At 40.8% G+C, this 27800-nt stretch overlaps 1 protein-coding gene and 1 pseudogene across 5 annotated transcripts in view; one reads left to right on the forward strand and one right to left on the reverse strand.

Annotated features, from left to right (window-relative positions):
• ELOVL7 (ELOVL fatty acid elongase 7) overlaps positions 1-23587 on the reverse strand; it is an 82677-nt gene extending 59090 nt beyond the window's left edge. For 3 of the 5 annotated variants that reach the window (XM_090276292.1, XM_090276293.1, XM_090276291.1), the window contains exon 1: positions 23416-23586. The gene's annotated coding sequence lies outside the window, so the exon portion shown is untranslated. Of the gene's footprint in view, positions 1-23415 lie in introns of all 5 variants that reach the window. The other 2 variants (XM_090276288.1, XM_090276289.1) reach the window with 1 other exon arrangement.
• A 1839-nt stretch (positions 23588-25426) lies between these two features.
• On the forward strand, positions 25427-26707 carry LOC150008399 (DNA-directed RNA polymerases I, II, and III subunit RPABC3 pseudogene; annotated as a pseudogene).
• The last annotated feature ends 1093 nt before the right edge of the window (positions 26708-27800 follow it).

Below are 27800 nucleotides of genomic sequence, written 5' to 3' on the forward strand. Positions count from 1 at the left end.
TGTGCTAAGTATTTAGGATAGACAAGGGGGTACATGTCCTCAAGGAGCTCACAAGCACAGAAACCCACTGAACAATTCTAGGATAGAGGTTAACACAACACGCTACAGGATTACAAAGAGGAGGTGCTAACTGGTATGACATCCTTAGATTCTTTACTTATCAATTCTCTAATCCCTCCCCCTTCTACCAAAGAATTGGAACACCAACCTTATCACAAATCAGAAATTACAAGCCATCCTAAACATTATTGACCCCTCAAGATCTATTATATTTATCACCCCAATGTTTCTCCTAAAGATTAGTCCCTTTCTCTTTCTCTCAACCCTACTTCCTCCCCCAACCCCTAGCTTCTACTTCTTGACCCTAATCATCTTACCTGAATTATTGTAACGACCTCTCAACTAACTTTCCTGACTCAATGGTCATCACTTTCCACAGTCTATCAGAGACATCTTTCCAAGTATTAAAATGATCATGTCATATTCTAGCTCAAAATCCTTTGAAGAGTGCCTAACATAAAAGTCTGACTCCTTAGCTCCCCTTAGCAACCTTTCTGAACTCTACTAGGGTAAAAACTGTCTCTGCTTGGCTTCTAATCCCAATGCTTAGGAAGGATCCAGCATATAGTTTATTCTTGGAACGTATTTGCTGAATGAATAAAATCAACCCCACCTGATGCTCCAGCCTCAGCTCTCACCTGAGAGCAGTCCCCTTTCTCTACCTTAGTCTTAGCCATCCCAGGCTGTTCCATCTGCCCTCTCTCTATGGTCCAATTTCTCCTCATGGCAAAAAAGTTTTGTTCACTTGGCTTGTAAGCTGACCTCATTTTTTAAGATTTTGCCTTTCTCTACCAGGGTTTCTTCTCCTCTTACAGCTCAACAACTCAGGAAAAGTGTCCAGTCACTTCTAGGCTCTTGAAGTAAACTGTCCCATCTCCTACGATGGCCTCTATAGCAAGCTCTCTAGTGTGGAGTTATTCAAAGGTGGCCTGTGGACTGAAGCAGATGGTTTATTACCAGTCTGGCACAAGGCAAGTCCAGAAATCAAGTGTAAGTATTTAGAAATGTTTCTGGCACCTGGACACTGCTGTGACATCCAAGTATGCAATACTTGTTAAACAAGGTATAGACCTGTTCGGGTGTTGCTGAATTTGTGTGGTGAGTCACATGTGGCGCAAACTGCATTTATCCATGTGCAACAGGACGGCTTACTGTGCATAATAGAGCAGAACAAACAAATACCCAACTGGTCACCCCTACAGAGGTTCTGAGAAACAAGGCTCTAATGCACTCAGGTATGCCCTTGTCATTTGCCTTTTGGGATACTGTTGGTTGCCCGAGAGATGTCCAATAAATGTCAGTGAATAAATTCATAAAGATGTGAAGGATAAAAAGATTCGTAGCAACTGAGCACTCTGAGGAAACAGGATGGGTGAGTGCACTGAGGAAGGAGTGCAAATGAGGAACAGTGAGAAGAGATATGTGAAGATATTGCACAGGCAATGGGAAGCATTCAGAAGGTGAAATATTATGCATAAGTATAATTATGTAAAAGAACTCAACCAGTCAGTTCTGCCAGAGTCCCATCATTCTTACCACCCTCATCAGGCTTACTGAAAAGCACCCCCTCTGTGCAGCCCGCAAGCCTTAGCTATAAGCAGAGAGAGCCCCAAAAGGTTTAAACTAGTATTGTGACCTAAGTCTGTGAAGGATGAATGTGAGGCAAGAGGTCAGGCTAAGGGAAGGGAGACCAGATAGGTTTTAACTGCAATCATCCTACTGAGAAAAGGCCTCATGTGGGCAGAGGTAGTCTGGGATGTGCAGTGGCGGTGGACGCAAAGTCAAGAAATATTTATGAGGCAATATGGGAAGGGTTTGGTGATTCACTAGATAGGACAAAAGCAGAGGGGTAGCATGACTAAAATTTCCGGTTTTGTTTGGCTAACTACGTGCATGGTGATGTCACCAGATGAAATAAGGGAAAGAAAGTAGGACAAGTTTAAGGGGCAAGGAATTCACAAACTTCAGTGAAACAAGCCTGTGGGACATTTAGGTGAAGATGCTGAGCAGGTACTTGGGAAGAAGGTCAAGGTATCTAAAGATACAGACTTCGGAAGCTTTCACATCGAGATGGTGATTAAAGCCACAGCAATGGATGAATGAAAACAAAATTGTGGTTTAAAGACGAACCCTTGAATAATATTACAATTTAAAGGGTAGGCTGAGGTAGGGAATCTTATAAAGAAAATGAAAATAAAAATCAAAAAGACACAAGGAAGACTGAGTACATGCAGAGCTGAAAACAAAATTGGGGAAAATTCGGAAGAAGGAGAGGGGTCGATAAAGCCAAATGCACAGACGGGTCCAGTGTAACGGGGTTGAACGGTTGCTACCGACTTAAGGGAAACTGGAAGCCCCTGTGACTTGAGGAAAGTGAAGTAGCGTGATCAAGCAGAAGCCAAAACATAAAGGCAAGTGAGAAACAAAAAACACTAAACAGGCTGCTCTCAAGAGGCCTGCTTGTGAAGGCTAGAAAGGAGGAAGGAGGTACAAAATCAAGCTATATCATTTTTGGTAAAACCTTAAGCATTTTTGTAGAGGACGAAGCAACAGCAATAAACGGGGGAAACAGTCAATACAAGCATGGAGGAGAAATGGAGGGGAGGGAAACAGAAGCCTTCCTGGTAGTGGTCTTCCACTGCAGCAAAGTGACACCTCGTCCTCCAAGAGAGGAAAAGAGAAAGAAGGGTAGGGCATAGGTAAGTTAAGGAAGAAGGAAGCCAGGGCCCATGTGTGGGTGACATCAAACCCATCACAGATCCTGACAATTCTGTCCTCTAAATGTTTTTTCTAACCCAAACTCTTCATTCTAATGGTAGCCCACGTCACTGTTCCCTCTTGTCTGAATCACTGCGATAGCCTCTCAACTGGTCTCTCTGATTTCACCTTTGTCCCTCTTCAATGTACTCTTCACATTAAAGAAAAAGCAAAACAAAACAAAAACACCAAAGTCATGTCACGCCTCTGCTTAACGCTTTGAGTGCCAACGTCACTGTGAGCGACGCTGGCAAATTTTCCCAAAAGTGCCAGTGTTGCTCTAAGCGACTTTTTTCGATGGCTATAAATGTAAATAACAATGGAATAATTCATATTTTATGTTTTGTTCTCTTTTTCTGTACCTCAGGTTATATATTGATATAATTTTTTCTCATGTTGATCTAAATTTCGAATTACACATGGCACTCAAAGGGTTAAAATGTGTCAATGTCTTCCCACTTCACTGACACTAACAGCTGTTCCCATAATGGGCTATAAGGCTCTACATGATCTGGGCCCTACCTCTCTGACCTTACCTTCTCCTCACTTGTTACTTAGCTTCAGCGACACTGGGCTCCTTGCTCACACTTGCACATAGCAAAAATGCTTTCGCTTCAAAGCATTTGAAGTCACTCTTCCCACAACCTGAAATTCTGTTCTCACAGGTACCTGACATTGGCAACTGTTTCACTTCCTTCAGATCCCTGTTAAAATGTTACCTTCACCTCCTCCACCAACATGAACTTTCGTACCTTTATTGCTTTCCTTTTCTCTACAGCACTTTTCATAATTATATATAAGGTCTATCCAGATAAAGTCCAGCCTCTGTTAATATAATGAGAACAGTTTGTGTGACATCGATGTAACCTGGCAGTCAAGGACAGTGGACTAGAATGTGCGTGCGTGAATAATGACTTCACTGTACCAGTCAGTAGACGCCGCTGAGTGAGCATGCGTACTATGTGGCCATCGCATTCAAAATGACTGAGTAGAGCAACAAATCTGCATTAAGCTTGAACATTCCTCCACGGAAACTATTTGGATGATTCAGAAGGCCACAGCTATGGGCAACTGGTGATTGGCAGCTTCATCACACAACATGCCCACTCATGCATCATGTATCATGTAGAGTTTTGTGGAGAAACATCAAATCACCCAGGTGGCTCACCCCAACTACAGCCCAGATATGGTGCCCTGTGGCTTCTGGCTTTTCCCAAAACTAAAATAACCTTTGAAAGGGAAGAGATTTCAGACTGTCCATGAGATTCAGGAAAATACATCAGGGCAGCTGATGACAACTGGGAGAACTGTGTGAGGTCCCAAGGTGCCTGCTTTGAAGGGGACTGAGGCGTCATTGTCCTATGTATGATGTTTCTTGTATCTTGAAAGTTCTTCAATGTCTCTATTTTTCATATTACATCACTGATATACTTCATCAATATTCTATACTTATTTTTTTATTGCCTGAACCCCCACTCCCCAATAACACTAGAAATATAAGCTCCCTGAGACAGGGATCTTTTTCTGTTTTGTGCATTGCTGTCTCTCCTAGCACTGAGACAGGCCTGCGACACGGAAGACACTCAGATATTTGTAACATATAGATGAAGGATAAGCCTTCTCATAAGCCATGTACGGGCATGGGGTAGAGGTTTTATTTGGAAGGTGTTGGGACTGAGGATATGAGTTTGAATGCAATGGAACAAGGGTTTCAAAGGATAAAGGACAGAGCTGAACATACGGTTAACAGTAGAAAGAAACAACAAAAAGGCTATAATACCTAATAAGGGATTTCTGTTTTAGGCAGTAACTAAGAACTACAAGAATGAGAGGAAGGGCGAGAATCAGCTGGCTTCAAAACCTTGACAAAAGTCAGAATTGGTGGTAACAGGTGCAGTGCAGGCAGGCACGGGAACAGGGCGTGGAGACCCATCAAGGTAGAGATGGTGGTAGCTAGAGGTGGATGGGTAGGTCATGTGGACTGATGAATCCTAGAGAGAATAAAACTATAATGTTCTTTCTTGTCACAAATTTGAACATAAGGAAAGTGTTATAATGCACCTACACAAAATAGGATATATCCATAAGATATATAGGTAAGTCCCTAAAGGGGGGAAGGGGGACAAATGGTTCTCAAAGAGAAGTGTGGATAAGAAAAATAACCAAAGTAAGATTGAATTAATTCATCCTGCTTCTTTTTTTTTATGGGTACAATTAATTTACTCAGCCTCATCTAGGAAAACGGTGTTTCATTCAAGTATTTTAGATAACTGAAATGTCTATCTGTAGATACAATCACTTTAATTTTAAATTTAATTTTCTGATAGAAAAAGGTAAAACATTTCTGAAAGATTTCAATAATCTTTCATAGACTTTCTGGCTGATTTGGGGTTATTATTAAGAGCAGTAAGTAGTAACACAGCATTGTCCTCTGGTACTATCCACGTCTAGGGCTATGGACCTTTGCCCTACAATGAAAAATTCCAAAATAAATTTAAAATTACAAACCAGAAAATAAATAAGTAAAATTAGAACTAATAACAAGAAAAAAATTCTAACTTGCTAGGCATATCAAATACCTGCATTTTTTTAAAAGCAGAATTCCAGTCTTCTCTTATCAGCTTGTTAGCTACTATACTGTTACCAGTATTCCTGCTTCTACAAGATACCACTCATTCTAAGTTGCTGTCCCTAATCTGCTCTGGGATAGGAAATCATATAACCAATGATGCTGGATAGTTAAAATAATGCTAAATGGGCTGTGATTAAAAACCAGAGGGTCTCCCTATGGATTCAGCACAGACTTTGTGGACTTTGGGACACTGTTTTCTCTTTTCAGCAGTATTTTGAAACTTAAAACTTCATAATATATGGCCTCTAAGCACATTGTTCTTGAGTCTATCCCACCTTCGTCAATTCTACTAAAATGACTGGTACTAAGGTATCTCAATCCTGTTTAATAAATTAAAAATGAACCACGATTTAGAACAACAGAGGATTTGCACTTATTCCATATCTACTTATCCAATTCAGACCAAAATTTGGCTATTTTAACCAAAGAAAACATTTTCCCAAAGAAAGCGCTATTACACTTCTAGGCTAGTAGTCAAACAAATTTAATGTATAATGTATTTAAATACATTTATAATATAGTATTGCTAAATATCATTACATAATTTTTAAGTTAGATAATTTTGAATGAAAAACTCCAGGAACAACAATGTAGAAAGACTAACAGTTTAGTTCAATATGGTTTCAGCGTAGGTCTCGCCATCTTCAGCCCTTTCAAACAACCGCTCAACATCAACAAACGGAAACTGCACATAATGCAATATTAAAACAATGACTGCCCTATAAAAGTGGTCATGGCAAATGTTAACAAATGTTTACCTTTATCTCAGTAAACAAAGCCTTTCTAGTCAATTTTACATAAGCTATTAAAATAACTTCCATGGATTTTCCTTCTCGTGAGGGAGGAAAGGAAAGGGAAAAATTCTAGTTACCTGACTGTATCTACTTTTATGAGTTTTAATCACCTGATCTTTGCTTATCTCAACAATATTTCCTGAAGGAATTGCCAAGAAAAGGACACCTTGGTTAAAAGTCTCAAATTCTACAAATGAGCATGTTAACTTGTTCCCTTACCTTGTAATGATTAACCAACAACAGAACTTTCCCCTGACCCAGTTTCCCCAAGACTGACTTTGGCACCACTGTCCACCCACGTTTCAGGCTCAAACCTTAGCCTCCTATCCTTCCCTTATCCTGACCTTCCTCTTCATCACTTTCCCCTTACTTTCTCTGCCCCTCTCATTCCTTTCCATCCATACAGTAAGATATAACCCCTCCTCTTTCACACCCTAGTTTCCTTTCCACTGGACAGTGTGATGAGCCAGCAACTTGAATCAGTCAGCTTGAAGCAACTCTGACCAAGTCCTTTCTCTTTTTAGAAATTTGTAATGGAGCCAAACTGAATTCCTGATCGCAGACTTCATTAACTGGACTCCTTTCCTCTGTACCATCCCCTCTTACTGTGATTCTTGATAAACTAGTCTCTCAGCCAACTAAACTTTTCTTGCTGGTCCCTGAAGTCTCTCTATTACACCCTCACAGTAACTGTAATATAAATAAATTAAGTAGACTTTCAGGATTTTGCTATTTTTTCCTTTAAAAGTTATCATACACCTTTAGAGCATAAAAATGATTTCTACTACTGAAATAAAATCTAAGTATAAATGGATTTGCTCTGTTTTATTAATTTAACTGAGCATATGCCTAACATTATCTCACTTTTATTCCTCTTCAGTTAAATTATTTATCACTTTAGAAGAAACGTATTAAATGTATCACAGTATGGGACCTATGGAACATGTCCAACTGCTGACTTTTATGTACCCAAATTCATACTTTCCCCTTATATTAGCCCCCAAAATGAATAAGAGAGTTAAAACATTAGGTGGACACTGCATTTTAAATTAAGCACTGGGAATAAAGACATAGCAACATTATTAAAATATAAACTGTCAGACTGCTTGATAACATTAATATTTATCTACATGAGATAAGCACTAAGTGAACTTCAATTGTTTTAATATTTCTTTGTGCCTATTTATACAAAGTTAAGTAGCCTGTATATCATCTTACTAGCCAAGAATCTCTACACTATTACCATGTAGTCAGCAGCTGTTTTACATTTATTTTTTATAATTTTCCTTTTGATTGGATATTTAATGGCACTAATGGATTATTTTTAACTTTTTAGGTATAAGAATGGTGTTGTAATTTTTGTTAAGTCCTAATCTTTTGGAAACATACTGAAATGTTACAGAAAAAAAATAAGATTAGCCATGAGCCTGGGTAATGTGTATATCCAGTTCATGATATTATTCTACTTTTATAAATATATTGCAATTTCCATAATATGAACTTTAAGAAAGAAATAAAATTTCCATGTTGAAAATGCTTACAAGGTTGTTTGTAGCTTTTTGTTTTTGTTTTTTAAGTATACTAGGAGATGGTTTTTGTTTCTTCACCTAAATAGTTCCCATTTTTTTCTAAGAAAAACGTTGACAAGCTAAAAAAAAAGAAAAAGAACAGCCTACAAGAGACTATAAAGCAATTTATCAAAATGTTAATGATGGTAATTTCTGGTTGGTGGTGAGGACAAAAAAGGAGTTCTATGGAAAGTAGCCTCACAGGGTGATCTGATCCTAAAATGCTAACTAGGAAGGTAGGTAGTCGTGACTCAGACATATAACTTCTTTTATTTTAAGTATATTTCATTGACGATGTTATTAGTTGTCCCAATTATTTTTCCCTTTGCCCCTCTGCCTGGTACCCCTCTTCCGTCCAGCAATTCCCTCCCTCAGTTCATATCCATGGGTTGTGCATATAAGTTCTTTGGCTTCTCCATTTCCTTTATTATTCTTAACATCCCTGTATTTTTACCTACTGATTATGTTTCTTAATCCCTGTACCTTTTCCCCTGTTATCCCCCTTCACCCTCCCCACTGATAATCCACATATATAATTTTGTTCCTGTTCTAGTTGTTTGCTTAATCTGTGTTTGTTTTTATTTTATAGATTCAGTTGTTGAAGGTTTTAAGCCAGCCTCACCCATTGTCCTCTGGCATCTAGGTTAACACATCTTTGAAGTACCAGAAGTTATATCTGCCTTGCTCTCACCAATCTTCTTATGTCCCCTTTTTAATTTCAAATGCATAAAAGAAGCTGAAAAACTATTCTTCTATGGAGCACTTGAGATCAGTTTGGCTCAAAAAATCTTATAATAAATTCTCTACAGATCTGGACATTTCTTATGTTGACAGTGGGATTACTGGTAATGTCTGTTTTCTTATTTGCTACAAGTTTTTGTTTTCCTTGTTATAAGTTTTCCATATTTCTAAAATCAAATAGACTATTACCATTGTCAAAAAATAGATATTTCTGATTATACAGAAGTATGATTTCCCATGTCAAGCACAGAAAATATGTCTATATCACAAATCTCTTTACCTTTTTCTTTTTTAAAAAATTTTATTTATTTATTTTTAGAAAGGGGAAGGTAGAGAGAAAGAGAGGGATAGAAACATCAATTTGTGGTTGCCTCTCACATGCCTCCAACTGGGGACCTGGCCCGCAACACAGGCATGTGCCCCAACTGGGAATTGAACTGGCAACCCTTTGGTTTGCAGTCCAATGCTCAATCCACTGAGCCACACCAGCCAGGGCCTTTTTTTATATTTCCCTTAAAAAGTACTAATGAAAAATATGTACATGAAAGTCCAGTAATCCACAAAACTACCCGTAGTATGACAGCAGGATGTAAAGAGTGAGTTTTGATTTTCATTGGGAAACTCATGCCAGAGAAGAGAATTCTGAAATGATAAAAAGATTAGTAAGATTTTGGTCTCATATTGGCAAGACAGTCTTATTGACTAATACAACTGAGTGCCCATAATGAACCCTCTAAGAGCAAATGGTCTAGAGGACTCCAGTGTTTCTGGGAATGTGATATACGATATCTTACACAATTTTCATTTTCAGCTTGGCTTGGGCAGGGTTCATGCCTAGGTACTGGTATGTAGCTATATTTTTGTTTTCTCTTTTTTTTCTTTTAGACAGGGAGAGAGCCTTGCATGAGAGGAAACAGCTCATGTGTTACTGACTTTTTGGATCCAACATCATTCTCTCCTCCTCCTCCCCTACATTTTTTATTTTGGGCAGAACTATGTGAGACTCAGTATCAGAAACTGCAAGGTCCTTGGGGGAAGGGAACACATCCCCATTCACTTATTCAATAAATATTTGGCCACCTATAATGTAATAAGCATCCTTCTTGACACTAGAAATACACACAACAAGATCCCTGTTCTCATGTAGCTTACTTTCTTGTGGGAAGACACACAAGTAAACAAAGAGAAACAGAAACATAAGTAAGACAAACAGTGGCATAAATCACAAAGAAATGAAACATGAGAGTGATGTGACAGGGTCACTAAGAAAAGAGGATTGCAACGAAAGACTAGTCAGAAACATCTAGAACATGAAAAGATATGAGGGACCAGTGATCTGGGGGTGATAACAGCAAGGGCAAAGGCCAGGAGGCAGGAACAAACTAAGTATGTCAGAGGAACAGGAAGCAGGGCGAAAGAAGGAGAGTGATGGTAGATGACTTGGAAAAGTGGGTAGGCAGTGTCTTGAGACCTAGATTAAAGAGCCAGGGTTTTATTCTAAGTGCAACAGGAAGCAATCAGAAGCTTTTTTCAGGAGAATATTATGCTGAGTGAAATAAGCCTGTCAAAGAAATACAAATACCATATGATTTCACTTGTATGAGGAATCTAATGAAATAAAGTAATGAACAAACTAGAACCATGGCCATGGAAACATGAAACAGACTGAAAGTGACCAGAGGGGATGGGGGAGGAGGATAATGATGGAAAGAAGGGAATGGAATTAGACAAAGAACATGTATGAATGGACAACAGAGTGGGAATTAACAGCAGGAGCAGTGTAGGGGGATGGGCAGAGAAGGGCAAAGGGGAAAAATTGGGACAATAAAAAAATGATTTAAAAGAACAGAAAAAGTCGGTTAACTCATCCAAAAAAGGGAAGTAAAAATTTATAGTGACTTCTTTCAAATTGCTCATTTACTTTTTTATTATGCTATTACAGTTGACCCAATTTCCCCCCTTTTCCCCCCTCCATCCAGCACCCCCACTCCCTCAAACAATCCCCACACCATTGTTCATGTCCATGGATCATGCGTATAAGATCTTGGCTACTCCATTTCCTATACTGTACTGTACATCCCCATGGCTATTCTGTGACTACCTACTTGAACTTATTCCCCTCACCTCTTCACCCATTCCCCCATACCTCCCTCTCATCTGGCAATGATAAAAAAAAACAAAAAAAAAACACTCCATATCCATGATTCTGTTTCTGTTCTTCTTGTCTGCTTAGTTTGTTTTTAGATTCAATTGTTGATAGATATGTATTTTTGCCATTTTACTGTTCATAGTTTTGATCTTCTCTTTCTTAAGTAAGACCCTTTAATGTTTCATATAAAAATGGTTTGGTGATGATGAACTCCTTTAGTTTTTTTCTTGTCTGGGAAGCTTTTTATCTGCCCTTTGATTCAAAATGATAGCTTTGCTGGGTAGAGCAATTTTGGCTATAGGTCCCTGCTTTTCATGACTTTGAATATTTCTTGCTAATTCCTTCTAGCCTGCAAAGTTTACTTTGAGAAATCAGCTGGAAGTCTTATGGAAACTCCCCTGTAGATAACTAACAGCTATTCTCTTGCTGCTTTTAAGATTCTCTCTTTATCTTTGAACTCTAGCACATAAATTATGATGTGTCTTGGAGTGGGCCTCTACATCCTGACACCAGAAATACACACAGCAAGATTCCTGTTCTCATGGAGTTGGTTTTCTTGTGGGAAGACATCGAAGTAAACAAAGAGAAACACAAACACAAATAAGACAAACAGTGGCAAAAATTACGAAGAAATGAAACGAGAGCAATATGACAGGGTCACTAAGGAAAGAGGACTGCAACAGAAGAATAGTCAGAAACTCTGACTCTCTGTGCTTCCTAGACTTGCATGTCTATTTCCTTCACCAAATTAGGAAAATTTTCTTTCATTATTTTTTTCAAATAGATTTCTGATTTCTTGCTCTTTCTCTTCTCCTTCTGGCACCCATATGATGTGAGTGATGGAATCTTGAAGTTGTCCCAGAGGCTGCTTACACTGTCCTCATTTTGGGGGGTTCTTTTTTCTTCTTCTTCTCCTGAGTGGTTGTTTTCATGCTCCTTCATGTTCCAAATCATTGACTTGATTCTTGGCTTCATCCATTCTGCTGTTGTTTCCCTGTAAATTATTCTTTATTTCAATTAGTGTATCCTTAGTTTCTGACTATATCTTTTTTATCGTGCTGAGGTCCTAAGTTCTCTGGGCATCCTTATACCCAGTGTTTTGACCTCTGCATCTGATAGAATGCTTATCTCCATTTCATTTAGCTCTTTTTCTGGAGTTTTGATCTGCTCTTTAACTTGGGCCATATTTCTTTGTCTCCTCATTAATGCAGCCTCATGTGTTTGTTTCTATGTATTAGGTAGAGCTACTATGACTCCCTGTCTTGGTAGCATGCCTAATGTAGTAGGTGTCCTGAAGGATCCAGTGGCACAGCCTCCCCATCACCCAACCTGGGTACTCAAGGTGCACCCTGCATGTGAGGTGAGTATACCCTCTTCTTGTAATTGAGTTTTAATTGTTGTTGGCAGTTCAATGGGAGGGATTTACCCAGGCCAGTCAGTTGCAAGTACTGGCTGTGACCTCTGACCACCTCTGAGGAAGATCAGCTATGCAGTGGCAGGGTGATGGTGCTCCAACATGGTCTATAGCTGTCCACTGGATGCACTGGCCCTGGGGATTCCCAGGCTGTGCAGGCCAAGGTCAGTCCCCACCTGTATTTTGCCCAGGGTCAACCTGCCTGGCCTATAAAGCAATCTGAGATGGCTGCTACTTATGCTGGGCTTGGAGATTCCCAGGTGAAGCCAAGCTGTGAATCTAGGCTGGCTGCTACTAGTCCCCGATGTGGCTTGATTGAGAGGATTTAGGAAGTTGTGCAGCATGATCCAAGACCAGTTATTCGTATGGGAAAGCAGCTTGGGTGGGCCTGTAAGTTGGGTGGGGCAGAGTCTCTGTGGATCTCCAAGGCAGGGCAAACAGTTAGCCAGCTTGCCAGCTCTGCCTCTGTGAGGGCAGGGTTTAGAAAAGGGACAATGGCCTCTGCTTGCCTTGATGCCAGACACTTCAATTTCTTCTAGTATGCTACCAGTGCCTTTCTAGCTGCTACCTTGGTGCTGGAGCTCAGAGGGAGTGAGTCTCAGTAGGTGAGTCTGTGCGTGAGTTCTTGAAAAGGAACTACTTGGCACTCAATCCCCACTGGTTTTTGCAGTCAGAAGTTGTGGGGACTTATCTCCCTGGCACTGGAACCCTGGGCTGGGGGGTCTGGTGTGGGCCTGAGACTCCTCACTCCCAAGATATCCTTCCCAAATTTTTATCCATGACATGTGGGTGTGGGACCAGCCTGTTCTGCATCTCTGCCGCTACCAATCTAGATGGATGTGGTCTTTAATTTTGTAGTCATCAGACTTCCATTCAACTTGATTTCTGACAGTTCTGAGTGATGGCTGTTCTATATTTTAGTTGTAATTTTGATGTGGTTGTGTGAAGAGGTGAGCCATGTCTGCCTATGCGACCATTTGACCAAAAGATGACTTTTTTAAAAAATTATAGTAAAATACACATAACACGAAAGTTATTATTTTAACCATTTTGCAGTGTACAGTTCAGTGATATTAAGTACATTCAATCTTGCCATCATCCATCTCTAGGACTCTACATCTTGCAAACTGAATCTTTCATCAGAGGCTTTTAAGCAATGACACTATCTAACTTGTATTTTTAAAAATTAATTTGGTTGCTTGATAATTGATTGTAGGGAGGCAGTAGGATTAGGAGTTTATTAATACATTTTGTGAACAAAGCTCACATAATTGCTGCTAATATGGATATGGGCATGATATAAAGAAAAAAATGAGGAGAGGAGAAAAACCTCTAGATTTTTACATCTCCAGTATCTACAGCCAATGTTTACTTCACAAGTGAGTTTATAATGATCTAACATCTAAAAAGTAGAAGCCTTTCTTTCTGGAGAAAAAGAACAACAAACATGAACACTACCATGGATACAGGAGATATCTCTTTTCTAGGGTCCAATTATGTATGCTGATTACATCCTTATAGCCTGGATAAAATCTATATAGTTGGTTCATGTCAACATTTTAAGCCTAATTCCAACATTAATATCAAAGGCTAATCCTTTTCATACATATAGTAAGTTAAATTTTATGAAGCAGTTTACATAATTATTTCATGTCTTTACTAGCTTTTTAAAATAATATTTTATTGATTATGCTATTACAGTTGCCCCAATTTTCCCCTTTGCCCCGCTCTACCCAGCACCCCCAACTCCCTTAGTCAATCTCCACACCGTTGTTCATATCCATGGGTCATGCTGTAAGTTCTTTGGCTACTCCATTCCCAAACTGTACTTTACATCCCCCTGGCTATTCTGTAACTACCTATTTGTACTTCTTAATCCCCTCACCTCTTCACGCATTCCCGCAAACCCCGCTCCCATCTGGCAACCATTAAAGCACTCTCCATATCCATGATTCTGTGTCTGTTCTTCTTGTTTGCTTAGTTTGTTTCTTAGATTCAACTGTTGATAGATATGTATTTATTGCCATTTTACCATTCATAGTTTTATCGTCTTTTTCTTAAATAATTCCCTGTAACATTTCATACGATAATGGTTTGGTGATGATGAACTCCTTTAGTTTTTCCTTGTCTGGGAAGCTCATTATCTACACTTTGATTCAAAATGATAGCTTTGCTGAGTAGAGCAATTTTGGCTGTAGGTCCCTGCTTTTCATAACTTTGGCTATTTCTTGCCAATCCCTTCTAGCCTGCAAAGTTTCTTTTGAGAAATCAGCTGACAGTCTTCAGGGAACACTGCTTTTCTCTCACTGCTTTTAAGATTCTCTCTTTATCTTTACCTTCTGGCATTTTAATTATGATGTGTCTCAGAGTTTTGGTCTTTAGAATTGAGTTCAGAGCACATATCACCAAGGGCTACAATAATAGCTGAGATGATGCACGCAAAAATTTTTTTCATGACATATAAAGGCAAAGAAAGACAAGGAGTTAGAAACAGTAGCAACATTAGGAGCAGCAGCACATATTTGCCTGTTGATAAGGAGACAGCTAACAACCCTTCCCTGCTCTGACAGATTTTTAGGGGGTGCCCAGCAAATCAGTGGGCACTAAGTTCCCAACTGACCTCATGCCTGCCTACCTAGCCCTGTTACTTTCAGATTCTCAGGCGGTCATCTAAAGGGGATGAACTTTGGCTAAGAACAGAGAATGAGGACAGGAAAGGGTTATTAGATGAGATAGCACTTCTTGGCTGGATGGTTTAGTCATCTTTGCTAAGATAATGTATTTTTCTTGTTTTATACTTTCAGTCATGGTTCAGGGCTAGGTATTGGAACACATGGGCCTGAGGACTGGGTATACCATTGCATTGCTCTGAGCTTTGGTTTTCCCACCTATAACATGGGGGAAGTATAATCCTTGCTCCATTGAAATTCTACAATGAAGTATGAGGAGTAATTAATGTTGTTACTTATAGGCAACAATGGGGATGGAGAAATTTAGGAACTTCAAAAAGCATTTGTACTCTAATCCGAACTTGCTTCTGATCCCAGCATACTAAATAGGCTTGTGACCTTGGACAAATGACTTGGCCTCACTGGGTTTCAGTTTCCTCATCTATTAAAGAGAAGGTTGGCATAAATGACCTCTAAGGTCTTTTCCAGCTAGAAACACTTTAACATGTCTTTAACAAACAAAACAAATAAACTCATAGACATGCACAACAGAAGGGTGATTACCACGGGGGAAGGGGTATGAGGGGAGGATGAAGAGGGTCCCAGAGGTCAAATATATGGTGATGGAGGAAGACTAGACTTTGAGTGGTGCACACAAAATGCAATATACAGATGATGTATTACTAGAATGGTGCACCTGAAACATATGTATTAACTAATGTCACTCAATAAATTTAATTAAAGAAAATATTATGAGAGGAATGAAAAAGTTTTAAAAGATAATGCATGTAATTTTATAAATTGTAAACTGCTAACTAGGTGTTGGTTATTAGTAATAAACATAAAACCTACCTTTAAAAATTGTGTGCATACTCATATCCCAGCAAAGGTTTTGCTTCTTCGCCCCATACATGGGATAACTCTGAGGCATGTTTCAGTAGGGGTGAAACCCAGGTCCCCACAGTAGTAGCAATGGCATCTTCATTAATGTAACCTATACTAGCTCCCTCCTTTCCCTTTCTCTGCTGGTAGTCTCTAGGATCACCCCTTTAAAAAAACCAACCTACATCAGAAATTCAGGTCAAAATACTGCATTAGAAAGTAGTAAAATCACGGGTGTATCAGCACTGAAGTTTAGACTAAACTGTGTCTGATTCCCAGTTCTGTTACTTACTACCCACATGATTTGGACAAGTTACTTAACTTCTATAGGTATCAGTTTCTTTGTTTATAAAATGGAAACAATATCTGTGAAGAATAAATGAAATAAGGCATATGTAGAAATTAGGAAAGTGCCTAACATATAGCAAGTATCCAATAATGCTATTATTATAAAATGTACTTTTATTTTTTTTCATTTTGTCACTTCAGTCTTTTTTCACTAACTTGTAAAGCTTTAGAAAATAACTGCAATACTTCTGAATTTCTGGTCAAGATGGAGGTGTAGGTAGACACACTTCACCTCCTCACACAACCATAGAAAGAATTACAACCAGATCTCAAAACTAATAAGACCCAGAACCATTAGAAAATCCAGTTGTATGGAAGTCTGACAGCCAAGGATTTAAAGAAGACACATTCATTCAAATGGGTAGGAGGGGCGGAGTTGTGGAATCTGGTAGAGAGGTGGTGTGGAGCTGAAAGGTAGCTACAGCAGTGGCACAATGGACAGAAGGTACACCTTGGGACTGAGCAGCCCTAGCTTCAGGCCAGACTGCACAACCCAGGGTTCCAGCACCAGGAAGATAGTTCCCATTAACTCTTGCTGTAAAAACCAGTGGAAGTTGGGGCAGCAGAAGAAACTGCCGTATTTTTGCCACTTAAAGGGTTAGCATGGTCTTAGAATGTACACAAACTCACCCATTGCAGGATTCACCACCCAAACAGCAGCTGAAAGAGTGCCAGTCACACATGGAAAGGGAGTGAAGTGACTGGAAATGAGGCGAGCGCCAGGCAAACCCCCCAAAAGTCAGGTGGCAGCACTGTCCCCTTTCAGAGCCCTTCCCACAAAGCCACAAAGCAATGAAGCAAGTTGCCTCACCCTGGCAATTACCTAAGGCTCCACCCCACACAACTTACAATTGCCTTTTCTACATATACCACGCTACTAAGACAGCAAGTAAAAACAGCTCTATCTAATACACAGGAACAAACACAGGGAGGCTGCTAAGTTGAGGAGACAAAGAAATATAGCCCAAATGAAAGAACAGAACAGAACCACATAAAAACAACTCAGTAAAACAGAGATAGCCATCCTACCAGATGCAGAATTCGAAACACTGATAAGGATGCCCAGAGAACTCCTTGAGTACAGCAAAAAAATAAAGAAATGAAGGTTACACTAAGTGAAATAAAGAATAATCCACAGGAAACCAATAAAGAAGGGAAGGAAGCTGGGATTCAAACCAACGATTTGGAATGTAAGAAAGAGATAAACATTCAACCAAAACAAAAAGAAGAAACAAGACTTCAAAAAGATGAGGATAGGCTTAGGAACAACTGGGATATTTCCTAACGTGCCAACATCTGAATCATAGGGACACAAGAAGAAGAGGAGGAACAAGAAATCAAAAACTTATTTGAAAAAATAATGAAAAAATAAACTTCCCTCATTTGGCGAAGGAAATAGATATATAAGTCCAGAAAGCATAAAGAGTTCCAAACAAGCTAGACCCAAAGAGGACCACACCAAGACACATCATAATTAAAATGCCAAAGGTTAAAGATAAAGAGAGAATCTTAAAGGCTACAAAAGAAAAGCAGGGAGTTACCTACAAAGGAGTTCCCATAAGACTACTAGCTGATTTCTCAAAAGAAACTTTGCAGGCAAGAAGAGACTGGCAAGAAGTATTGAAAGTGATCACCACCAAGCCATTATTACAGGAAATGTCAAAGGGACTTATTTAAGAAAAAAAGATCAAAACCATGAACATTAAAAAGACAACAAATTCACAACTATCAACAACTGAATCTAAACAACAACTAAGCAAACAACCAGAACAGGAACAGAACCATAGGTATGGAGATCATATATAGGGTTATCAGCAAGGAGCGGGAAGAGGGTGAATGGGGGAAAAGGTACAGAGATTAAGAAGTATAACACAGGGGAACAATTTTTAACATAATTCCTGTTGAGTTCGGCTTTTCAGCTGTTTTAGACTTAAATAGGCATGCTCATTTAAAAACTGCAGTTAGTTTTCTTCTATCACGTCAAGTTTTTCCTGTACAGCTTATCTTAATGCGACCATTCTAGGCTGGATCAAGCCTGGATGGAGGGACGCACTAGTGCTCTCCAATTGGCTGAGAGCAAATCTCCCTTGAGTGGGGAGTGGTGGGGGATGACCTTGGAGACCAGCGACAGGTTCATACTTGTCTAGGCTATTCAGTTACACATGAGACAGTGTTGGCACCTTAACTTTGTTCAGAGTTTATCTGGCAAAAGAAAACATACTCATCTTTTCTACAAGACATTTCTGAAATATATTACTTAAACTATATTGTCAGTTTTATTGCCAAGATATTTGTTATTTTAGCCAAATATTTTTATAAGTAAGAATTCAGAATTATTTTACACATTAAAACAGTTGCTGTAATATGGCATATGTCTCCTGCTTAGAAATAGATGGTTATTATATAGCAAATAGAATTCATGACATTTATGAAGCCCTCATTGTCAAAAACCTTTAATAAACAAGTTAAAAAAAATAAAAAACTTCCAAAAAACAAAAGCTTTGGACCAGATGGCTTCACAAGTGAATTTTACCAAATATTCGGAGAAGAACACTTCTTCTCAAACTATTCCAAAAAATTCAAGAGGAGGGAAGACTTCCAAACTCACTTTACGAGGCCAGCACTATCTAATTCTAAAACTGGATAAAAACATTACGAAGAATATTATAGGCCAATATCTCTCATGGTTATCACCAATAAATCAAGAAACAAGAAGTGTTGGTTAGAATGTGAAGAAAATGGAATGCTTGTGCATTGTTGGTGGGAAAGCAGATTGGTGCAGCCACTGTGGAAAGCAGTATGGAGTTACCTCAAAAAATTAAAAATTCTACCACCTTATGACTTAGTGATTCCATTTCTGGGAATATACCTAAATAAATCCAAAACACTAATTTGAAAGAATATATGCATCCCTATGTTCATTGCAGCATTACTTACAGTAGCCAAGATTTGGAAGCAGCCCAAGTGCCCATAAGTAGATAAGTGGATAAGTGGATAAAAAAGCTGTGGTACAGCTCTGGCTGCTGTGGCTGAGTGGATTGAGTGCCAGCCTGCAAACCAAAGGGTCACCGGTTCAATTCCCAATCAGGGTACATGCCTGGGTTGCAGACTGGGTCCCTAGTTGGGAGCATGCAAGAGGTAACCACACATTAATGTTTCTCTCCCTTTCTTTCTCCCTCCCTTCCCTTCTCTCTAAAAATAAATAAAATCTTTAAAAAATTATAGAAATAAAAAGCCGTGGTGCATTTATACAATGGAATACCACTTGGCCATTAAAAAAAAGAAGCAATCCCTCTCTCTCAAATCAATTTAAAAAAATGTTTAAAAGAAAATCTTTTCCATCAGAATGGCATGGATGGACCTAGAGAGTATTGTGCTAATGAAAGAAGCCAGAGAATGACAAACACCACATGATTTCACTTATATGTGGAATCTAATGAACAAAATAAACTAACAAATGAGAAACAGACTCCTAGATACACGGAACAGACTGACAGCTGTCGAGGGGGGGCGGGATTGGAGGGCTGGGTGAAAAAGGTGATGGGATTAAGCAAAAACAAAAGAACAGAAACAAAAAACTCAGACACTGACAACAATATAGTGATTACCAGACGGAAAGGGGGGAGAGGGGAGGCAAAGAGGGTAAAGAGATTATAGAGGATAAAGGGTGATGGATAGACTTGACTTGGGGTGCTGAATACACATTCCAATATACAGGTGATGTGTTACAGAGTTGTACACCTGAAACCTAAATAATTTTATTAACCAATGTCACTCCAATAAATGCAATAATAAAAGAACAAGAGGGCTTTCTTTCATGTATATCCCAGTGTCTACCACAGTCCTTGTTATGGGATGATTTGTTACCCCCATGACATCCCAGACCCAAGTACCTCAGAAAGTGATATAATTTGGAAATTGGTTTTTGCAGATGTAATTAGTTAAGATGAGGCCATATCTTAATCCAATATGATTAGTATCCTTGTAAGAAAACAGCCATGCAAAGACAGACACACAGGGAAAATGCTATGTGAAGACTGAGTCAGATACTGAAATATAACATTTACAAGCTAAAGACTGCCATTGTCACCACGGAGCTAGGAGAGAGGTGTGGTACAGACTCTCCTTCAAAGCCCTCAAAAGTAATCAACGCTCTCCACACCCTGACTTCAGACTTCTATCTTCTAGAGCACTGAGACAATACATTTCTTTTTAAGCCACCCAGTTTGTGGTGCTTTGTCACAGCAGCCCCAGAAAACCGACACAGTACCAAATATGCAAAACTAGTTTAATAATACTGTTCATATTGCATTGAATCGCTGCTGCTTCAGAGAGAAAAAAAATAGGCACAACACATCCATTCTGGTTTTAAATTTTCCTTTAGAAATCTGTCATTGTGTATTAAGAACCACAAAAATGACCATACTTGTTGACAAATTCCACTTTTGGAAAACTGTCATAAAGAAACAATTTGTTCAATGATATATCTGCAAAGATAAGTATTACTGTAACTAAGGTTGTTTATAATTTGCTTCTAATAGACCTGTCCAAAAACAGATTAGTTAAGGAAATCACATTGTCATTACTGGAATATAATGCAAACAACAGGACTTTTAGAAATTATATAAGATGAAAAATGCTTACTATTTATTACATGGAAAACATGCATAGAAAATAAAAGGAGAGAGACACAGAAAATGGAAAAACTATTCATTGTGGTAGAAGTATGTTCAGTGGATTAGAAATTTCTTCTTGATTCCCTAATCTCACTATTTTGGTACCTCCTTCCAGTTTTCTTCTCTCCTCAAACCTCCCCAAGCAAAGCCAATTCTTTCTTGACAATGCCTCTTGGGATTAAGACAGGTTCATATCACCTTATATAGAAGTTTTTTGGGAAAAGATTCCTATTTGGCCTGTCTGCAGTCTTTTCTAACTATCATATCTACTGCTAGAATAAGACAGTGATTCTACAGCCAAAAATATTTGATATGGTAATCTCTTCATTTATGTTGTATGCACTTTCATGTATGTTATATTTTTCAATAAAAATGGGTTTTTTAAAAATAAGTTACTATGATTTCATATCTTGTTTTGCTAAGATTAGGATTCATGGCTTCTGCCAATATAGTCCTGTTTCGTTATACTTCTGAGTATAATGTTTAGCCAGGATAGCTGGCTGCCTGTCTGCAGCAATGAAGCTGGCAGAGGCTTTTCTCTTCCTTTACAATGCCTACCAGCTCCACTATGTGCATCAATGCAAACTCCTTAACATCCTGTAAAACCTGGCTTAAAATTTTCAGTTTTCTGCCACTAGCAAACCCACCTGGTCTGTGCAAACTTAATTCATATTGACCATATTCTGCAAGCATTTATCAAGCAACTACTAGTTGTAAGGCCTGAATGAAGATGTTTATGATCTTTTTTGGACACTGAACATTTACAAAAGAACATATCCAACCACAGAAAATGTTGTGTTATGTGAATAAATGAGTGTTCATATACGGGAAAGAGGGAGACTGGTGAAGGCTAGAAGGACAAAACAAAGGGAAAAGTTGAATGGACTTCATGACTGGGAGAGGGATGATCAAAGATAGGACCATTGAGTCTGACACCAAAGTGACTAGGAAAATGGAATGGGGCCCTTGACAGTAATGATGGAAACTGGAAGTGCTTTGGGCAAAGCAGGGCAAATCCAAACAGAATATTATTATATGCACTGAGTGAGAGCTTCTACACTCACACTGAGTAAGACCCACCAGAGGCACAGAATCTTAAGCCAGGAAAGTTGGGGTAATAACAGAAGAAACAAAGTTCTATGAAATCTTGGAAAGAAGAAAAACCCAAACTAGTACAATGCAACACAGAAGAAAAAGAGGGGCCTGAGAGAGTCTGGTGAATGATGCTTGACACAGCCTAGTATTTGAGGAAAACAAGGACCTCTAGATGGGCAGCATGCAGTGGTTAACAGCCCCAGGGCTGGACCACAGCCTCTGAGTTGAAATCCCCTCCTGCCCTTGGACAAGTTACTGTCTCAGTTTCTTCATTTGTAAAATGAGGGTATTATCATTTACCTCACAGAATTGTTGGGAGGATTAAGAGTTAATACAAGTTCTTAGAACAGGGCCCTTCACTTAAAGCACTCGATAAAGTATCTGCCACTGGAGGGAAAAGTTTTTGTTTTGTTTTTTTTGGCCTCGAGTGACCTTGGGGAAAACAATTTCTGGCCAGTAGTAGGAGCAGAAACTACAAAGTAAGGGAATTAATAAGCAAGTGAGCAGTAAAAAGACGGAGGCAGCCGCAAAGTATCGATGTCTTTCACAGCAATTAAGCAATAAAAGTGAGCTGCAAGAGTCATCTGCGAGTATAGACTTAAGTGAAAATGCCTTCCAAGGGGATCTCAGCAAGAAGGAAAAGGCTTGGCTCCCCGAAATTAGTCTTTAGTCAGTGCGGGACTGATTTCCCCAACCACAAGGGGAGCTGGACGGGGTAGAGGCCAGACCCTTCCAGTGCCCGCTCTCCAGGGAGATCGAGGCAGCGCTGTCTCCGCATCCGGTAAGTTTGAATAAGTGCTGAGTGATTACTGGGAGAGGCCCATTTCCTAACGATCGCTGCCTTGGAGGACGAAACAAAAGGCTTTCCCATTTCCCTCCCCAGCACGACCTGTTCCACCGCTCTGTACTCATCACTCCCCTCCTCGGCCACCAGCAGCCAGCAGCCGCCGAGACAGGATGCAGCTCCGGGAGCTAAAGAAGCAGCGCCCCTCCGCAAGAGCAGCGCCCGCCCCAGGTTCATTCCGGCGTCAAGGACACAAAGCGCCCCAGAGGGAAAGGAAGCAGGAAAAAAAGGGGCTCGGAATTCTGCGGGGTAGCCAGCGAGTCCAGATTCCGGAGCTGAGAAAGTGACCTCGGTGGTCAAGGTCAGCAGGTCCTTCTCTCTCCCTGTCCCACACGCGAGCACCTTTGCCCTCCCGCCCGGAACCATAGGACCCGCTCCTCGTAGAAGCACTTGGGCGGCGGGGCGCGCAACGACCTGTGACAGTCGGGGACCATGGTCCCCTTGGGACACTGAGGGAGGCGGGGGGCTCCCAGAGAGGCGCAGGTGAGCGCGGCAGCCCCGCCCCCAGGCGGGGAAAGGGCCTTAGTCCTCAGCACTGCAGGCCGTGGGACGGAAACTTTCGAAGACCCCCCCAACCCCCGCCCCCAGAGCCCAAGGATGGTCCTGCCAGGCTCCCCGAGTCTCCAGCACCTGGATCCCACTCTCCGTGCGCAGCGACCAAGTTCCTGCAGCCGGCTGCTCCCGACCCCCTGCCTTCGGGTTCTCTCTCTCTCTACCCCCCACCCCCTCTTCTCTGCATCCCGTAAAAGTTTGGCCCCGGCCCACAGGCTCAGAGCACGCACTCACCCGGCTGGGAGCGGAGCCCGAGAGCCCGGCGCACGCGAGAGCAGAAGGCGACGGCGCGAGTGAGGAGTTCCCCACAGTGGCCCACGCAGGGCTGGCTGAGCTTAAAAGGGGGAGGAGGCTGCCAGGGTGTCACCTGCCCACTCGCCCACCCCGCTGCGTGACGCTGCGCAGCGCCGCCCCCGCCCGCCAGGTACCCGAGAGGGGCTGGTGGGCGGAGCCGCGGAGGAACGCTGCAAGGCCGGCTGCCACGAGCGGCGCGCGCCTCGGTGTCCCCGCCTCCGCTGGGCTCCTAGTCGCTAGACTCCGCGCTCGGAGCGCAACCTGGCACGCGGCTCCGCCGGGCGCTTTGGGGTATCGGTTCTGGCCGATGGACGAATTCCATTTCTTTCTGAGCACAAACGCCATCACCTGAGGTCATCTCGAGGCTTAAAATAAACTGTGTGAAAATTATCGGGAGGCGTGATTGAGGAATGAAACTGTAGAAAAATCTGATACGAAAACCTGGCTAAGGCTGACGCTGGCGGCAGAGGGAGAAAGAAGGGCGTCCCTGAAAAGGCTATTCCGAGAGCTAATTCTTACCTGAAATGGAGGCCAGACCCAACAAGGACAGAGGCCCAATTTGGGTCAGCTTCATCCTCTGCTTATTAAGAGAATTGCTGCGAATATTGGGGAGTGGAGGGGACCTGTAGAACAATGAAGAGCAAATCGTATATAATCTTTGTTAACTACTTTCCTGGTTAGTAACAGCTGGAAACAAAGTCTAAAACTTTCTCCTCATCTGTTACTGTTGCAATGGGGAGTGGGATGCACGTCAGGAATTTTTATGTGCACTCCGTCATTTATTTTTAATTGAATTTATTGGGGAGACATTGATTCACGAAACCATACAGGTTTCAAGTGTACAACTCAAAGAACATCATCTGCACACTGCATTTTTCCCAACCCTATTTATCCCCCCTTTGCCCACCTCCAACTACCCCACCCCCTTTCCCTCTTCTAGCTATCACTGACTGCACTGTTGTCTGTGCCCATTTATATATTCTTTTTTTGCTTAATCCCTTCACCTTCTTTCATCCAGCCTCTCAGCTTACCTGACCTATTTCCGGTTATGATTGTCTTGTATGCTCTTACCTTTTGGAATCATGCCATCAATAGCTGGAAGGCAAAATAGGGGTCCAAAGAAGTTACTGACTTTAAAAGCAAAACCAAGAACTGGAATTGAGTTATCTTCCAGAAACCTGAAAAATAACCTGAGGGGTTACGGTCCTGACCCCAGCACCTCACAAATGTGGCTGGTGGCCTGTGGGTTTGTGCTGTGAGTTTTAAACATGGAATCACAACAAAAGGGTCAAAATTATCAGAGAGGGTGGGTAGGGAGGACACTCAGGCCCAGAAGTGTGTTTTTCTCACAGGGTTTGCCTTCCACTGCCAAATCCTACTGCATTGAACAAGAAGTCTTAAGTGTTTTATGTGAAACTTTGAGAGCCCACAGAGTAGCCATTAAAAGGAAAGCAAAATCAAACAAACAACAACAAAACCAAAAAAACAAACAAACAAAAAAATACAGGGAAGAAATTTAAGAGAACTTGAAGTCAAGGATTTCTTCCTTTTAGATAAAGTTGGCTTTCATAATAAAAAGTTTGTTTAGTAGATTTGGGAAATCTTTTGGGATTTGGAGACAATTGCTTAATGATATTTTTTGCCTTTGAGTCTGTCACTATCTACTGATCTATATATATTTCTGAAATTTCAAATATGCAGAAGGTCAAATGGATTCATTCATTTAACAAACATTTAATGAATACTTCTATGTTCCAAGTCCTGAAGAGTCAACAGACAATAAAAAAAGACAAACAAAAAAATCCTGTTCTCATGGAGTGTACATTGATTCTATTGGGGATGACAGACCATAGATGAATAAACAATATGCAGTGTTCATTTGTGGTAAGCACCACAAAAATCAATAAAGAAGGGTTGGAGATAGGGGCTTTGAAGGTGGGGAGCTGCAATGCTAAAGTGGTTAGGGAAGACCTCAATGGAAGGAGACACTAAGCCAAAATTTTAAAGATGTGAGTTGGCAAGCCTATGTGTCTATCCAGTTAACAGCGTTGCGGTCAGTGGGAACAGCAAGGCTAAAGGCCCTGGGATATGTCTGGAATGTTCACATTCATAGAACAGCAAGGCAGCCAGAGTGGTTGAATTGGAGTGATTGAGGACAGTAGTAGTACTGTGAAGTGATATCATCTGACTGAAATTTTGAAAAGGAGTACCCTGGCAACTTTTTTGAGAATATGTTGGGAAGGGATAGAGGGGTGAAAGGGCAGAAGCAGAGATGATTAGGAGAATCTTACAAAATCTGGATAAGAGATAAAAGTGGCTTGACCAGGCTAGTAATTGTAAAGGTGATCAAGTTTTTAAAAATATATTCTGAAGGTAATACCAACAGGATTTCCCACGAATCTGATGTGAGGTGTTTGCCTTGAGCAATTGAAAGGAGAGTTGCCACGTACTAGAAGAGAAAGACTGAGAGGTTTTGTCCACGCGAGGGGTTGTGCGTACCTGTCGTCTGGTCACACACTAAGCCCGTGCTACTCTCATGACTGTTTCACCATGGTGGGCGCCCCGTTTGAGGATATTTTTGATGAGGAAGATATTGACCAGGAGGGCAAGAAGTTTGACTGAGTTTCTTGACTGATTTGTGGGAGCGAATCTTTCAAGATGCACCTTATTTTAGATGTATGGTCATTCAGAGTTGCCCTGTAGACTTGGGCGACAAGTTCCAGTTGGTCATAGCCAGTACCTTCTGTGAAGATGGTACCCTGAATGTTGGTGAATACAGTCCCACAGGTGATAGACCTTCCAGTGCTGACCAGTTTGAGTATGTAAAGTATGGGGAAGTGTACAAGGTTGAGGAAATTTCTATAGAAGCGACAACACGCCTCTCTGACTACATGTACTATGGGGGCCTGCTCATGGGGCTGCAGGGTGATGCCAACCAATCTCCTGTATGGACCTGAAGTGGATTCCAGAGTTTATCTGCTGAGGAAGACACTGGCCTTCTGGATCTCCTGCTTAGCCACTCAAGTCATGGACATTTGTTTAAGCCTGAGCAGCAGTTGCTGTTGTTCACCTATTCAGGAGGGGATGGCTCACGGTCCACTGCGGGTGCATCTTTAGGTGGTCTGGACTCAATGGGAAACTGACTTCCCTGTGAAGGACCCAGTGGGAGAGCTTAAAATAAATCAGAAGTTGTTCTGTGTATATGTTTTAAATTAAACTTTACTTTTTCAGACTTTTCTTCCCTTCAAAAAAAGACCATAAGAAAGTTGGGAGGAGGATAATCAGAAATTGTTTGGAGGACTGATTTAATCTGAGATACCTCTTAGATATTTAAGTGGGAATGTCAAGTAGGCAGTTCATTATACCACTTTGTAGGAGCTGGCAATATAAATTTGGGAGTAATCAGCTTTCAGGTAATATTTAAAGGTAGGAGATGAGAATGGCTAAGAGCACCAAGAGTGAGACTAGGGTTTGAGAACTGAGGCCTGGGGATCTCCAGTATTAACTGATGAAAGGAAATGAGGAGGGATCAGTAAGTAAACAGAACTATCTGAGGAAGAACAGAAATGAGGTTGGAATAAAACCATGACAGTGATATATCCTGGAAGGCAAATGGGGTTAGTTAGCTGTTGCCACAATAATGCAGCGTAACAAATCAGCCATAACAAAAGCTCAGTAGCTTATAGTAATATACTCATCATGCCCACAAGTCAGCAGTTTAGCTACAGTTCACCTGACCTAGGCTATGCTCAGCTGGAGGGGGTTCTATTTTAAGTTATAAACTGAGCTTAAATCTGTTCCATGTGTGTTCATGCCAGAGCCCAGACTGAAGAGACAGCAGCCACCTGAAAAAGATCTCATGGTAGATAACTGGGGTACAAGAGCCAATCCAAAGCTCACAAGTTTTGGGGGCCTCTCCTCACACCACTGAAGCATATTTAAGGCCTTTGCTCACATCAAGTTCGCTAATATTCTGTTGGCTAAAGTATGTCATGTAGCCAAGTCTAACATGGGGTGGGAGTAGGAAAGCATGTTCAACCCTCAGTGGGTGAGGAGAATGGTTATTTGCTAAATAACAATCCCGACTTTTATCACAGCAAGGAAAGAACGTGTTTTAAGGTAGAGGAGGTGATCACCTGTGTCAAATGCTGTAAACTAAGGACCAGAAATTGACTGTTGATCATCAATAAGGAAGTCATTGGGGCTTGACAAGAGCTGGTTTGGAGGAATGGAAGGAGTAAAAACCTGAATGGAGTTTCAAGAATAAGTGGGAAGAGAGATATTGGAAAAAACAAGTTCAGACAATTCACCAAGGACTTTTTTTG

The sequence above is a fragment of the Furipterus horrens genome, unplaced genomic scaffold (genome assembly GCF_987537825.1).
Source record: "Furipterus horrens unplaced genomic scaffold, mFurHor1.1.pri manual_scaffold_5, whole genome shotgun sequence".
Lineage (NCBI taxonomy): Eukaryota > Metazoa > Chordata > Mammalia > Chiroptera > Furipteridae > Furipterus > Furipterus horrens.